The following is a 13,289-nucleotide window of genomic DNA, read 5'->3' as shown; positions in this document are numbered from 1 at the left end:
ATTAAAAAAATAATGAGTCAAATATATGTTAAACAAAATAGAGACAGAATAAAAAAATAAAAAATTAAAAGAAAGAATAAGAAGGAAAAAGAGAAAAAATATTTATAAAAAAATTAAAAAAAAGCATTTCAAACATTAAATTGTAAATTTAGTAATATACATCTCATTAATTTTTTTCATAAATTAAAAAATTATTTTTAACTTTTTTAATCTGGTCAAATTTAAAAAATGTGAAAAGTGTATATGTGAACAATTTCTTTCTATTCCATTATGCAAACTTTTTCGGCCACATATAATCTTTTCATACTCACATTAATGGATTACATGCTCATATATAATCTTTTCACACTTTTTAAATTTGACCAACTTAAAAAAGTTAAATGATTTTTTAATTTATTAAAAAAAAATTCATGGGATGTATATTATTAAGTTTACAATTTACTGTTTCTCATTCTTTTTTTTATTTTTTTATAAATCTTTTTTCTCTTTTTTCTTCTTCTTCTTTTTTTTTAGTTTTTTATTTTTTTATTCTATCTCTATTTTGTTTACCATATATTTCACCCATTATTTTTTTAATATGTATGCATTTTGTTATATATATATTTTTTGCTATATATATAGATGCATAAAGTAATATTAGATGCATATTCCCTTTTTTTCTTTTTGTTTAACATATTTCCCTTTTTGAAACCCTAAGGCTTTGGCTCCTCGACACTCTTCGGCCGAGGGATCAGTCCCGAGTTTCAATCGAGCTACCTCAATGTCACTGTGAGTTCATGCTCTTTCTCTCTCTTTATCAAAAGCCTAGCCTTTCTGTCTCTAGGAATCTTTTATTATCCCCCTTCTTTCATGTCTGGTTTTTTATTTTCTTTGGAAATCTATGGTTGATTTTCTCGCGTTCTGCGTTGGGTTCGATTTTGGCAGCTTGTGCAATCGTTTGTGTATGGTGTGGTGAATTCGGATACTGATTTTTAGGTGGAACTGTGTCGCGTTTTCGATCTTCTGCATTTTGGGGGTAAATTTGAGATTTACGAGTGATTTTAGGTTTTCGGGATGAGGTTAGTTGAGGGGTAAGTTCGGGGAAGGAGGTAGTAATTGGGGGGTTCTTTTGTCTGTCCTGTTTCATCTCATTTCGGTTAGAAGTAGGATATTTTATAAGAGTTAAGTGAAATCGTGCATAATGTTAGATCCTTGGGTTTCGTTGCGGTTTCCTATTCTCTGTTTGTTTTATACGTTATTTCAGATTTCAATGTCTAGGGTTTGTGAATCTGCTATTTTGCAAATTGTCTACCTGTTTTTAGTGGTTTTCTGGTTCATGTTCTTCACTTCATTCTTTGGAATTTGTTGCGAATTTGATTATGGTTTCTGATTAGGCTTCATCTTCTTTGTTTCATTCTTTGGAATTTGATGTTAATTTGATTGTGGTTTCTCCTTTTGCTAGCTGTTGAATTGTTTGTTCAAGTGGTTTGTGCATTTTATAATTTTTTGGATATTTTAATAATTATAAAGATGAAATTTCTACTTATGTTTTCTTTTATGGATGATGGATTTGCTTGTATGAATCATTGTCAAGTATGGGGTTTGTACCTAATCTACTTCTTGAGTGGTGATGTGAAACATGTGATTAGCAGAGTTTCTCGAGCAATGTGACTTTATAGACTCAGCCTATGCTATTCAAGTTTTGCATTCCCATTTCTATTTTTATTCATATTGGAATTTGTTCTTGGCTAATAATTTCTTTTTGAATGACAGGACCCAACCTAGAGAGTTCTCTAAATAGCTATGTTGTAGCAGGTTAGAATGATAAGGAATGTTGAAACAATTTAAACCCCCAACACTAAATCTTTTTAATTAGGTGTTATATTATTTAATTTCATTTTTATATTGTTTTAATAAAAACTATTTTGATAAAAATATATTATTTTTTTCAGACATATTTATGTTCTGCCATATATTCTTCATTGAATTTAAAGCTGTTAGATATTTAGGTTTACTTGGTCTGTGTCTTATTTCGTGATTTTTGCAAAGAGTTGGTATTTTTCTGTTTGTGAATCTTCTCGACTGTTGGGATTTACTTCCATCTATGCTTTGCTATGGTTTTGAAAAAATCCCAAACAAATGTTACAAAATTTCCTAGTGGAGCTTGAGCTCAGATTTGGTCAAAATTTGCAATGGTTTCACTTCATTTTTCTTCAATTTGAGCTAGATGGCTTCGATTTCTTTTTTTTGTAAGAAATAAAATAAATTTTGTTTGGATTTTGGGATTTTTTAAAGTTTGTGTTTTTTGGGGTTTTGTTAACTTATGAGGGGTGTATGTCTGACTTTCGTGGCATATGATATTATTAGGTGGAGGCGGCAACAACAAATCTAGTGGCTGAGCAAGACATGCCTGTGTACCTTCTTCCTTCCAAGATCCTTTGTCGGGTCATCAATGTGAAGCTCAAGGTAGTGTTCCTTGATCCATGTTATATGCTATGCTAATTTTTTGGTCATTGGAAAGAAAAATAAATAAAAAAGAATTCATGTTCTTTTTGAAGCTTATGAGGAATGTCATGTTATGTTTGCTTGTTTCAGGCAGATCCCGACACAGATAAGGTGTTTGCCCAGATTACCTTGCTTTCAGAGCAAATTGTATCTTTTTTCAGCTTTGTTGTTTAGTTTTGGAAAATTATGGAATATCGTTCTTTTGTTTTTCTTGTTTTGGTTTTGGTTTTGAATGTTGTGTTGTGATAGCAGCAAGATGAGAACGTGGTTGAGAAAGAGCCTCCAGTGCCACCACGGTGATGCCCTTTTCTGCACTCTGTGTCTGCAACTAGATAAATGGAGTCTCAGGTAAATTACTTACGGATCTTATTTCTTTTTTCATCTGGTTATTTGTTACTGGATGATTTTTTGTTATGACTATTTGTTGTTGGCTCGGATGAGTTTTTTGTCTAATTTTTTTGTACTTGCTGATGTTTGTTTATTTGTTCTTGCTATTTTTTAACATGCAGGGTCCGCTTCCACTGTTATAGGAGATATTGTTATGTTTATGTTTGCATTTTCTTTATTAGCTTTACCTGGTAGAAACCTTAGCTCATTTAAATTTCTGTTCTGTTTTGTTGTTTTAATGGAACAATGGTAGTGTTTCTTCATAAAATTCCCTCAAAACCCAATTAAAGGTCCTGTTGAGAGGCAATCTAAAAAAAATATTGATTTTAATTTCAGGAAGTTAGTAAAGTGATAAAGTAAGACTTTAATCAACCTCCTTAATGATTTTCTAATCTAGGTTCACCTTGAAAGAAAATTATCCATCAGAAAAAAAAGTGATTAGTTGGTTTTGAATTGGTGTAGGTTCCTCTCAAATTTGTCTTTTTTTTTGGGCTTTGCTTTTATTTTGTTTTTCAAATCTATGGAAGTTTCAATTGAACTCTTTTGTATGAGTGATCAAAGCTTCTCTTTTTTATTTTATTTTCATTTGGGCCAATCTTCATAATTGATGTGTTTAAATAAATTTTGCTAGATATAACATTCTGATTTATTTTCAAATTGGGTTCTCGAATATTATGCTCTTGCTTGATCTATTTCCTATTAGTGTGATTTTGCAATTTGTGAGGCTTCATTTGGTTTGAAGCATGATATATTTTGCAGTGTGGTTCTTATTTTTTTCCCATTATTTGCAGATTGCATTATATGAAATCCACTTTTCATCGCTATTAAAGTTTCAAAAGTAAAGAAAGATCCGATTGTATGCTTATTAGTTTGTAGGAATTCATCATTAACATTAATTAAACATATGTTAGTATGTTTTCTAACTTCTTGTTCTAATTATGTAGGAAGGTGTTTCCCCTCTGTGATATTAGACATCACAGGTCAATTTGTTTTTTGATGCACTAAGAATCATGATTTTTAGCTGATTCTTTGTCTAATCGTGTCTTATGTTCTGATGGAGGCAGCAGTGTTGCTCACAGTGCTGATGATAATATTCTCTCTCTCTCTCTCTCTCTCTCTCTCTCTCTCTTTCTTTCTCTCTCGTGTTTCCTTTAGTAATAAAAGTTATCTTATCTTTGTAATGGTAGGACAAAAATCCACTTATCTTCATATGTTTTCAAGAAGCTGGTAAAGTTTTAAAGTAAGGCTTTAATGAATATCCTTAGTGATTTTCTAATCTAGGTTTAGGTTGAAAGAAAATTATCGATGAGAAAAAAAGTGGTTACTTGATTTCAATTGTTGTGGGTTGGTCTCAAATTTGTCCTTTTCTTGGGTGCAGGATTTATTTTGTTTTTCAAATGTTTTGAAGTTTTAGCTGACCTCTTTTGCATGATTGATAAAAGTGTGTGTTTTTTATTTGATTTTTATCTCAGTCAATATTCATAATTGATGGGTTTAAATTAATTTTCTAGAGAAAACTTTCTGATTTATTTGTGAATTGGTTTCTCGAAAATTATGCTCTTGCTGGATCCATTACCTATTACTGTGATTTTGCCATTTGTGGGCCTTCGTTCGGTTTGCAGCATCATATATTTGGAAGTGTGGTCCTTATTGTTTTCATTTTCCATTATTTGCAGATTGCATTATATAAAATTCATTTTTTATAGGTATTGAATTTCATTCTGGTTTTACTTATGTGGTGGAAAAAGATTCCTAGGATTTTATCTTTGCTTTGATACTCTGATTACAAGTTGGTAACATGGTACTGAGATAGACATTTCTTGAGAAAGATTCCTAGGATGTTAACTTTGCTTTGATAAGGTCTGTTCATAAGTAAAGAAAGATTTGATTGTTGGTGATTTTGGATAATAATTTTTAGCTAAAATACTTTTCTATGTGGTCTATAGATTTCATTTGAATCATTAAGAAGTAAGTGTTGCTTTTTTCAAGGTATAATTATGATGAATATTAGTTGGTTCTAATTATCTTTGAGGTAATTAAAATTTTATAAAAATCTGTTAATCTTATTTTATTCAAGATTATATCAAAACAATATCTAATTAAAAAAGAGACAACTTGAGAATAGACAAGGTCAATTTTTTATTACTTGAACTCAAGATTATCAATTAAGTCTTATTAAAAAGAATTTTAATACCAAAATTAGTAACAATGATCAATTTTTTTACATGTATCGTATATTCTTACATAGCAGTTTGCTATTGGTTCAATGTTGAGGCACGTTTAATTTTTTTAGAAAAGTTTTACATGAACACAAGAATATCTGTTCAACAGTGAAGAAAGAACTGATTGTTGGTAATTTTAGTCATGATTTTTAAGTAAAATATTTTTCATTCTGGTCTATAAATTTCATTTGAATCATTAAAAAGTAAATATTAATTTTTCAAACCATAATTATGTTGAATATTAGTTGGTTGTAATTTTTTGATTTGATTAAAATTTTATAAAAATGTCTTATTGTTATTCTACTACAACATTATATAAAAAAAATATCTAATTAAAAAAGAGATTAGAAGTTGAGAATAGAAAAGGTCAGTTTCTTATTACTTGAATTTACGATCATTATCATTAATTAAGTCCTATTAAAAACACTTTTAGTACCAAATTTGTTAAGAATAATCATCCGTTTGTTTTAACATCTATCATATTTTAGAAGTAGCAAATATCTTTTAAAAAAATATATATATCCGTAATTATTTTTTTGTCTAATTTTCATAATTTGTATCTTAATGATTTTTGTGTCACGTAAATTTTTTATTAATAATATAGTTTTTTATCGTTTTTTTAATATTTTGTGATTTTTCATCATTTTTATGCGCATTAACATTAGAAAAAATAATTGAAAAAAATGTGAACATTACTTAAAGTTTAGGATACATCAAATTTATTAATATAAAAAACTCAGAAATAAATAAAAAATAATTCATGATAGATTTTTTTCAAGATTTAACCCTTCTTTTTAATTGTGATAAATACTAAAAAAAATAAGTGCTTCTTAAAAATTCGAATATTAAAAGTTTTTATGATCATTAGTAATTAATTATTCATAATCATCCATGTAACACCATACCATACAGAGTCTTATGCTTAAGTCATAATTCAAAGATGGCAAGGTATTACGACCTCTAAAATAAAAATTTAGTACGTATAGTAGTATGAATGATTGATTATAACTAGGAGCCTTGGTAAAAAAAGGGGTAAACAAAAATCACAACTTGAAAGCGCAACCTCCGATCGATAACGTAACGAACAAGGATAAACCAACGCGAGATTATATATATATACAAAGGAGTATCAAAAACGGGAATATCAAAACTCAAAAGCCGGTTGCGAAGATAACCGGTCCGAGTATAGCAACATATGTATATATACAAGTAAATAAAATAGGAAACTCCAAGGAAAACCCAAAGGGACACAAAATTGAGAACCTATTCTCCAAAATCTCCTATAAGAGGAGTCATCACAGTTTGTATTATTTAGTGGAGATAAAAGTATCTAAGCAAAACATATAAACCAAATCATAGTCCCGAGAACAAAAGATCTTCGCAAATCTAGAAGTCTCCAGCATGCCTCAGCGGGAAACCTCACGTCCTGCATCTGAAAACCACAAAATCCGCATGGGTGAGAACCAGAGGTCTCCAGCATGGTAACAGCTTCCGCATATATAATACATAATAATAGAGGAAAGCCGAAAGCAATCCTAGAACTTCCTCCAGATAATTCAAAAGCTTATAAACAAGCTAAACCATAAAAGGGCATCTGACTAAAGATTCTTCAGTCTAACTAATACTTCCCTTTCCAATTCCTTCAGACCTCCCAACCACTAGCAGGAGTATAATGTAGCAAACACAGTTATATCAAACAAGAAATATACAAATAGGAACAAATAAGGCATTTAGACAATTAGCAAGTAATATGCAGTCAAATAGGCAATCTCAAACAATTCATATAGTATGCATATGATGAATGCCTGTCCCTAGTGGCTGATGATATCATCTGTCGGTTATAGCGCCAACCTGACAAGTCTTGGTAGCTAACCATTGGACTGTCCCTCTGTCGCGCATCCCCAACTCGAGTTATACTCATCATAAACTTGATCATAATCATGATCTATATCCATCACCTTCACTGGTGAATATTTATGGGGGCGAGCTCATCCGGGGCTTTCACAGTGCCCAACCACCCTTACGACATAGGGTCAAAAGAGCTTCGAGTCTCAACTTGGAACACATGGTGGCTAGCCACTGCTTCCTTCCAGGGAAACTCTCATCTCCAACAGTGGAAGTGCAACATTCACAATTCATTCAACAGCATATATGCATTTATACTTAGCCATAATCATGGCTCTGCCGTAACACGGCAATAATCTAGCCATCCGGCTCACCGTTAAATCCATAACCAGCTAATTCATCAACAATTACGGCCTTTCGGCCCATGGCATAACAAGCACTTCCACCGCCATCCTTCGCCTCTCACATAATCATCTTTGATCCTCATTGATCATTCTTTTTTCCCTTGCTTCACTCGTAAGTTACCACATCCCCTAGCTCCTTTTCTAATAGCTAGTCATATCATAATGATTTAAGACATAAGTGGTGAGATCGGAGGCTTAGAAGTATGAGATTTGGCTTTTAAAACTCAAAAATCAACTTTGGGATGAAAACAGCGCCACGCGTACGCGCACTCCACGCGCACGCGTGGATGGCCACAAAACTCATCGACGCGTATGCGTCATGCACGCTAACGCGTGGATTGAAAAATACCCAAGCAACGCACACGCGTCAGCCACGCGTACGCGTGGATGCTCTCGTGGCCCAGGCACAAAACTGGCACAGTTCAGGCACAACCCTCTGGAAAATGGCTGGGCATTGGGTGCAGCACATCGGCGCGCCCGCGCACATCACGCGTACGCGTGGATGGCGCTTTCTGGAAGAACAGCGCGTACGCGCCAAGTGCGCCTACGCGCGAGGGGTCATTCTGCTAAAAAATTTTCTAAGTTAAAAGCTGCAGAATTCACAGATTCAAACCCCAATCTTCCAACGGACATAACTTTCTCATTTTAAATTATTTTTCACCCGTTTTTCGAACGGCATGGACATCCCGAATCCAATTTCATTTCTAAATAGAAGTGGTACAAAACGGAGATTCGTAGTCCAAGTTATGTCCTGTCAAAGTATGCCCAAAAGCCATATTTTCATACAAAACCACCAAGTGCCATTTTCAAAACAAGCCATTTCCAACTCTTTTCAAAATCTATCAAAACATGCCAATTTCATCCCTTTTTTTTTTAAATCAATCAAGATATATCAAATTCAACATCAAGCCTCCTCAACTCACACATTGACACTTTACCACAATTTACAAAATCACTATCCCATCATTTAAACCTACTTCACCCAAGTGGCTCAAACCCAAACACATTGACATATCATATACTCTTCCTCATGCCAATTTTCAACAACACCAATTCCAATAAATCATCATTTTATACAATCAATATCATACTCACCATCAACATGGTTTAACCCACAATTCAACCATAACGAATCATCAAGCATATATCACAACATGCATATTTCTCATACATCATACCATCAAGGCATCAATAATCATCATCACATATATGACCACATCATATATATCAACCATTCAACGACACCAACAATTCAATTCCTATCTTAGGGCCTCTAGCCTAAGTATTTCCTACCACATTACATATTAGATACGAGAAACCGAGACCACACCTTAGCCGATTTACCAAGCTCAACCGGAGGACTTCCAAACCACTTTTCCTCAAGCTCTTAAGGCCTCAACACCTCCAAGAACAGATTTTTCACCACCAAACTCTTTTCAAGCTTTTCAATATCACCAATCAAGCTCCAATATTCACGTATACACAACCTAAGCCACAATCATCACACCCATACGCAACATCTCAAAACCCAAACATCATAGAACCACAAATTACACTAGGGTTGAGAATCTTACCACACCCAAGGTCCAAGGAGACAAGATTAACCTTCTCCTTTAAGAGAGTTGGGTTCTATAACATCAAAGAGCCCAAAATCTCAATATTTTTGCTCATGAAACTCGAAATCAAGGCTAGAAATTTGAAGATCAAAACGTGGCTTACCTCAAGATTAATTGTATGGGTTTTGTAGAGCTCTCCGTGGTGAACGCGTGGCCACAAACGGTGCGGCAATCAAAGCTCTAGATCAAAAGTTATGGTGGTTTGAAGATCAAGGGAGAGATAGAACTTAAGAGAGTATTCTTCCCCCCTCTCTTCTAATTTTCAGCGTGAGTTTGAGTGTTGTGAGGAGAGAGAGTGATGAAAACTAGGGTTTTCGTTTAGTTATGTTGGGCCAAGGGCCCACTTTGGGTCCGGTTGGCCCGGTTTGGCCCGTTCAGTCCAATCTTGGTCCGAATTCTATAAACTTGGTACCAAAATTCTCGTCTCAATCTCCTCTATCACATTTAGCCATAAAAATCACATTTTGGGCTTTCTAAAATAAATTCTCATTTATGAGTTAATTAGTCGTTAATTAACTGGGTCTTACAGTCCAGTATACTCTTTTTTTTAAATTAACTATCTTTTATTCTTGTGTTCTTTTAATTTTTTCTTAGGTATAAGAAGATCAACAGTGTAATCAGTAGCAAAGAGTAAAAACCCAAAGGTCATGACCCACTCTCTCCACCTTTCCCCCAGCGAAAAAAAAGGAAAGAAACGCGATAACAACATACTTACTGAACCTCCTTCGTCTTTCTCTGTATCCTTTCACCTCGCTCAACCCGCAAAGTCTACCACCGGACTTTTCCATGTTCAAAAGCTCATATCCTCCTACAAGGTAGCAACCTGTCCTCATTTGCAGTGGCTCCCAGTGCTTCCAAACCGTCCGACAGCCCAGTGTTGCTCGGTGACTCGGCGGATAAATCATTATCTTCATGTTTTGACAAATCGAGACACTAAACTTTAGCCAAGCAACAACCGAGGTGCTATTAAGGTAAATCCTTTAAAAATTGAAAATCAAGCATCAATTTCAGCTTTTGCCCTAATGGTTTCACTGGTAACTAGGTTTTCTGTTTTGTATTTTTTCCTTTTCGTTTTCTTTTCAGTTTTGCTAGCTTTCTTTGCTTTTAAACTTTTATTTTTTTTTTGGACATGCATGTATTATTCAGTGAAAGTTTATCTGCAAATTTAGAGGGAAAGAAACAAACAGTTGATTTTCAACACATGACATGTCTCATACTTCTTTGAGCGCAAGATCTGATTCTTATCAAGTTGTTTTTGTTCAGTCTTTCTGTTAGCGTGATTTTAATCTTACATTGAATTTTTTTTTTGCGTTCTCTAGAAGGATCAGTTATTTTGGAAAGTACCCCAACTATTAATCCCAAATTCATATTCTCGGGTATGGCTTTATTCTTTTAGGTTTTGTAAACTCTTCCTCGGGTTAAAAAATACAATCATTGTTTAGATGATTTTATCGATTATTTTAAAATATAAAAAAGATTTATTTGAAATCAGTTTTATCATATTTATAATTTTTTAATATTGATTCTGGTATTTTATATTTTAATATTGATCTAATTTTTGTATATTTTCTATTTTTCCTATCGTTTGTAATGCATATTCTAATTAACAAATTCGTAAGTCATGATTGTTTCATTAAATTATTATTAGTAGTGGCTAGCTTTCTGAAAGTTCTCAACATTATGATTAGGATTAGTAGAAATTTAATTTACTAGAATCAATAACAATATTTTTGTTCATCCATTTCTTCCTTTGTTTATGAATGGTTGCTGTTCCTTCTCTATGTTTGTTCTTTATGTTTCTTTTTTCAATTTTATCAACTGTTTTTGTTGAATTTGTTAAAATCTCCTATTAAGGTTTACTTTATTATAATGCTCTCTTTTACAGTAAGAGACAAGATCTTTTCTTTCTTCTTGAATATTTATACGAAGCATCTCTATTTGATAAGTCTGAATGGCCATAGATGCCAATAGAGAAGATCTAAACAGGTATGGTGCTGAGCATTAGAGAAGATGTTTTCTTTGCTGTATTTTCAATTCGATTGAAGTCTCATTTACTTTTTCATTCAATATATTTCAGATTAACTTTTGAAAATTTTAATGTCAATTAAGTATCGATGTTATGCCATCTATAGTTTTTTTTTTAAATTCTTACTCAAATATTCTTCATGTTGTAATTTAATTTTATTGGCTTCTCATTTATACGTGGGCCAGATTTCAGAAGTTGTTGTAATTTATAAAATATGTTGTGTAGTAATTTTCTAACGTGGTCTCTTGGGTATTTTTCATTAATGTGCTTTTAGTTTGTTACTGTTTTCTTTTGTATACTTAGTTAGTTGTTTTCTTGGTTAAAAGTCTCAGTCTTAAATTCTAATCGTGCCATTATGTGCTAATAGGAGGTTTTTAGTAACCCAGCTATATTGGCCCAGCGGAAAAGAACTGGTTTTTACATTTCGTGATTTTAGTCAGCAGGTAACCAAATATAATGGCCAATGTGCAGTTTTGGACAGTAGTATCAATCTCAATTAATTAGATTCCTGATTTGACTTGATGTTCTTTAATTTGTTATTTTCTACTATTTTCTGCATGTGTGAGAGTGATTGCTTTGCCCCTTTGTCCCTTTTCTATGGATATTTTGTTTAAATTCTTTGAGCTGTTTACTGAACTAGAATCTTCTCAATTATTTATGCTAAAGCTTTCTTCTTATTATAATGTTAGTTCATTTACGTGATTATTGTTCTCTTGTGTTGCTCAGTTGGTAATAATAGTAGATTTAAAATACCCCTATTTGCTAAATAATTAGGTAAAATTATGTGAAGCTTTTTTAGCATGTTTTTTTACACGAGTTAACTTTAGAAAGAAATTTGAATATAGGGTGACAGAGCTCTTCCCCCAAATTTTGTTTCAACTCATGGGGAAGGATTAGCGCCAATATTGTATGTCATTGACGAGTTAGATAACTGTTTATCACTGGAGGTGATCAGAAAGGATGATCAGTTGCTCATAACTGAGTACTCATTTAAACTGATCAGAAATTTCTATCTTATCGATAGAGCGACATTTGTTCAATTTACGTATGTTGGTTTTGGAATTTTTTTATTTCATTGTGCGATAAGGACAACCAACCCATCCAAGTTCACCTTGATCCTAACTACTATGTTCCTGAGCTAATGGACCAAGAGACACTTGATAATTTATCAAGAGTCTTCCACATAAAGTATACCAGAATGGAAGAGCACTCATCAGCTGATGTGTGTAATACCCGGTCTAACCGAAATTAATTAAATAATAAGTTAAGTAGGAGCAAATATGGTTGGAAGATTTGGCAATTGGAATTTGATGATTTAAATATGATATTTGGATTCAGTGAATTTTTTCGAGTCGAAAAACATAGTTTTCTGCGTAAAAGCGCGCAGTGAAATTTTGACTGGAAGTACCGGTTGAGATTTGTCTGGTACTACAGCTGAGAAAATTGATTATGAGTAAATAAGATTAAGAAATGAGGAATTATAATTAGGGGAGGTAGAAATATTTGAAGTGCGATTTAGAGCGCTAATCTTAAAGGTTTTGGTCCAAAATTGGGCCAACGGATAAAAATAAGTGAACCGGGCCTAAGTAGGTCCAAGACCCAACATATATAAACATTAGTTATGAGCATTTCAGCTCATTTTGCCCTAAAGAAGGGGTGTTGGGCGCTGAAATTGGGAAGAGAGAAGAGAAGAGAGAAAACCTAACTCTCTTTGATCTTCAAACCACCATAACTTGAGCTATGGAGCTCCGATTGACGAGCCGTTTACGGCCACGTGTCGCTCTTCTCATCCTCTACAATTTTATCTAAGTTTTGTGGTGATTATTCCATTCATCTCTGCCCAGTTTTCGAAATTCTCTACTGTTACACGTTTTTGGGTAGTTAGTGTTGAAATCTTGTGATTTTGGGTGTTTAGGGATACTCCAACATGGATTCCAAGTGGGTTCTATCCCTACTTCATATGGGATGAGGTAAGAAGTGCTCAAACCCTTGTGATTTGTCATTTTTATGAGCCCTAGGTTGATATATGTATGTGATATTGGTTATGTTAGTGTATTTGATGATCTTGGTGCACAATTGGGAGATTGGTGTTGCTTGAGGAGCTTTGGTGAGGCTTGGGACTAAGATTGGTAGAGACTTCTAAAGAAGAGGCTCAATTGATTTGGCTACAAGAGGTACAGTTTAAGTTTCATTTAAGTACCGTGTGGTGTGATGAGAATTCCTAGGATAGATGCCCCTAGGATTAAGTTTGGATTGTGTAAATGGTTGGTGCTAATATGCATAGTTGGTATGTAATGTGAATTAA

The 13,289-nt window shown here is 33.3% G+C and overlaps 1 long non-coding RNA gene across 7 annotated transcripts; it reads left to right on the top strand.

Annotated features, from left to right (window-relative positions):
- Nucleotides 1-647: 647 nt before the first annotated feature.
- LOC110276551 (uncharacterized) lies at nucleotides 648-13,167 on the top strand. 7 transcript variants are annotated; one of them, XR_008003650.1, is made up of 11 exons: nucleotides 648-768; nucleotides 1,753-1,794; nucleotides 2,347-2,445; nucleotides 2,575-2,595; nucleotides 2,737-2,832; nucleotides 9,553-9,929; nucleotides 10,278-10,334; nucleotides 10,844-10,944; nucleotides 11,352-11,427; nucleotides 12,900-12,954; nucleotides 13,036-13,167. It is a non-coding gene; the product is annotated as an uncharacterized LOC110276551 (long non-coding RNA). The 7 variants fall into 7 exon arrangements; XR_008003648.1 differs by lacking the exon at nucleotides 10,278-10,334; XR_008003651.1 differs by lacking the exons at nucleotides 9,553-9,929; nucleotides 10,278-10,334.
- The last annotated feature ends 122 nt before the right edge of the window (nucleotides 13,168-13,289 follow it).

This window comes from Arachis duranensis, chromosome 10 (genome assembly GCF_000817695.3).
Source record: "Arachis duranensis cultivar V14167 chromosome 10, aradu.V14167.gnm2.J7QH, whole genome shotgun sequence".
NCBI classification, from domain to species: domain Eukaryota; kingdom Viridiplantae; phylum Streptophyta; class Magnoliopsida; order Fabales; family Fabaceae; genus Arachis; species Arachis duranensis.
Note: the sequence above shows the minus strand (reverse complement) of the source record. Positions and strands in the feature narration are given on the sequence as shown.